General features: G+C 45.5%; 1 protein-coding gene across 1 annotated transcript in view; it reads left to right on the top strand.

The window, feature by feature from the left end:
* bicc1a (BicC family RNA binding protein 1a) overlaps nucleotides 1–2,981 on the top strand; it is a 54,804-nt gene that overhangs the window by 25,516 nt on the left and 26,307 nt on the right. The gene's annotated exons all lie outside the window — the stretch shown is intronic.

Raw genomic sequence — 2,981 nt, 5'->3', positions numbered from 1 at the left:
GGGGGGGGTGAGGCAGAGTTTCAGGGAAGGGGGGGGTGGCTAGAAGGTGTAGTTGTGCCCACTTTGTTGTTCTCAGGAGAATTGCGAGTGTGCGTCCTCAAGCCAGATGTGGAGTCCAATGTCATTATGTAACTTCCTCACTCACTGTAGAAAATAGTTGACAGGGGTTACATCAGAATCTTTAAAATTTCTCTCTCTGGATACTGAACTGTACGACCTGACAATCCCATTCACACACAGCCCTCCATTCACCCCAAAGTATTAGTTCATTCACAAAACAAACTTGCCTCCCAACACCTGCCTCCAACACCACCTGGGAATGATGTTCTGAGTGTGAAGTGAGAATATTTCAAATCCTGAGCCCATCAAGATTTTCCCTCAGTGTTGCGTAAACCAAGAGGAGGAATGTTGGATAATCACTTATTTATCTTATGAGAAATGTGGAACTGACCATTCGTTTCAACACCCTGAACTCATGGGAGGAGAAAGGCAAGATGGGTGAGATGAGAGTATTCTACTTCTTACAGAGTCAACAGGCTTCGGACGACTGAGGGGGGTGCGTCACCTGCAGGTTGAAACCTCGCAGAAGCCATCAGGAAAATTACTTGTGACGATCCACATTCCATTCTCCCCTCATCATGTAACAAAGGATGTGACAACACAAAAGTCATTGGCACCGTCGCCATCATCGCCATCCTAAAATAGCTGATAACGTGGCTGTTTTGTTTGGACTAAAGTCATTCTCTTTGAGGGTGTTAGTTTGCTTGTTGTTTTCCCGGAATTTTGCGTTGGCGTTTTCTCCCATGTGTGGTCTGGGATCAGTTACACTTGTCAGGGTAGCGGCAGATGAGTGTGTGTGTGTGTGTGTGTGTGTGTGTGTGTATATGTTGGTAACCTCTGTCCATAAAGGGCCACACTCCATCAAAATGCCAGCTCCTCTTTTTCATACATCACCTGCAGCTAGCCATCGCTGCCACCTGCATAAGTTGTTATAAGGCAAGTAGTTAACCTCTGGGGCAAACTATCATCAGTGCGCTGCCGGCGATGTGATGCAGTGAGGACCCGTATCGCTCATGTGCGAGACAGTTCTGTGTTGCAACTTCAGAACTGTGCCACAGAGTGGTCAAGACTGTGTGGCAAGTCTTTGTGTTTTTTTTCATGTTTTGTAATTCTAAAGGTTTGATTTTTTTTCTTTGTTTTTATGTGGTAAATATCTTTAATGCAACTCCTGCTTGCCAATTGTCTGTTTCAACGTTTCCGCAGATGTTTTGAATGAGAACCACCAAGCCAAAAGGACTTAATTCCCTTCATTTGTGTGGTATTTTCGAATGTAGTCCCTAGCTGGAAAAATGCTCTAGCTTTGCCAGCACAGAGCTCGGGGTCAAAAGGTTTCTTCTCTGTCAAGTGAAACAGTGTAAAAATCTGTGCAACTGAGAGCACTTTTTTGCAGCTGCAAGTCTTCTCTTGTTTGTGTTTGTTTTTATAGGTGTCGACTGTGCCAAATTAAGGCTTAAGGTGTTCATTTTTTTTTCCACAAATCATTCATCAAAAAAGAACATACAGCACACTCCACTTCAAAAAATGTGGGGGTGTTCACCATCACAACTGCAACACTCGTTTAGGCTGGCTAATGTTTGCCAGATGTGCAGTGCAGGTTAGACACTGGAAGAACCATACTCCCTCCAATGGTCACATTGGGTGACACAGGAGGAAGCTGAGAGATTTCTATTGTTCACAGCAACAGCTGTATGATGGGAAAATTTCCTGGAACCAGTGGCGGTGCTGCGATGGGTCTCTGACCGCTCTCTCTGCTCTTTTTCCTTTGTTTTGTTTTCCTGTCTCAGACTGCAGCTTGGCCTTTGTTTAGTTCCCACCCCTCAAAACATCTGAGAGCTGTTGTTACTCCTTCATGTGATGTAGCATGTCTCTGAGTGTGTGTTGAGGTTGCCTGACCCTCGTGACACTCTTAACAAGATCAGTGCTCGGTTGCTGGCACTCACGGTTTTTCATAGTTTACCCATTAAACAGAGGGCTGAAGCTCATTCTGATACTCAGGGGCAACAGAAGTTTTCATTCGAGCCAACCCATGTTCTGCTGCTCTGTAAAGGAGATTGAATGTGCTCTCTTTGTGTTTCTCAGCTGCGTGGAGAGCTTGTTTGGCTTTGGTGAGTTGTTGATGACAGTTACACATCATCAAAAATATTCAGTGAATTTGGAACTCTCCCTCGTCATCACTAAAATTGTTCCGACCATCTTTTTTTAGTTGTTCTCATAACTGCACTGTTAAGCATGTAACCGTGGGGTTCTCAGAGGTCCCAGTGACAATGAATCGGATTCAGTGGGTCCTGTGTGACGGCTATACTGTAAGTCTGAGATCTGCTGTGTGTGTGTGGGGGCTGGGGGGGGTATTCCTGGAATGGGACTTACCGGACTTCCTGCAGCTCAGTACAGTTAACACAGGAGCGATGGAGCATGGCTGTTTAATGCATGCGTTTGCACATTTCACATTTTGGTCCTCCAGGGGTCCGGCATGTGGAGGAGCCAGATGTAGGCTACAGACGCAAGCACTGCAACTCACTTGCACCTTTTTCTGTGCGTGCACTCAATGTATTGACACAGAGAATTAGGATGTCGCAGTTTCTGATGCCGGTTGGTATCTCATCATTTCTTGATTTTGAGGAGACAACATTGGTTCTGTGCGTGTCAGCTGACACACACACACACACACACAGGCAAGCTGACTCCTGTGCAACAAAGTCTGAAAAAGAAGCTGAAAAATTAGTTGGTGTATATTTTTGCAGGGACTGAATGACAGAATGAGCTCCAGGAAAATGACACGACAAGCATCAACATGACTCTCTCTGTCGGGGCTAAATTGAAGCAGAACAATTATCTTCAGCTCATAGTGGTTCTGTTGGTTCTGTGGGCTCTGCTGACTGATGAATTGCCTGAATGCAATTCGACAGAGCTGCATCCCCACC

This window comes from Seriola lalandi, unplaced genomic scaffold (assembly GCF_002814215.2).
Source record: "Seriola lalandi dorsalis isolate HSWRI2012SDOR001 ecotype SW California unplaced genomic scaffold, Sedor1 jcf7180002054580, whole genome shotgun sequence".
NCBI lineage: Eukaryota > Metazoa > Chordata > Actinopteri > Carangiformes > Carangidae > Seriola > Seriola lalandi.
Note: the sequence above shows the minus strand (reverse complement) of the source record. Positions and strands in the feature narration are given on the sequence as shown.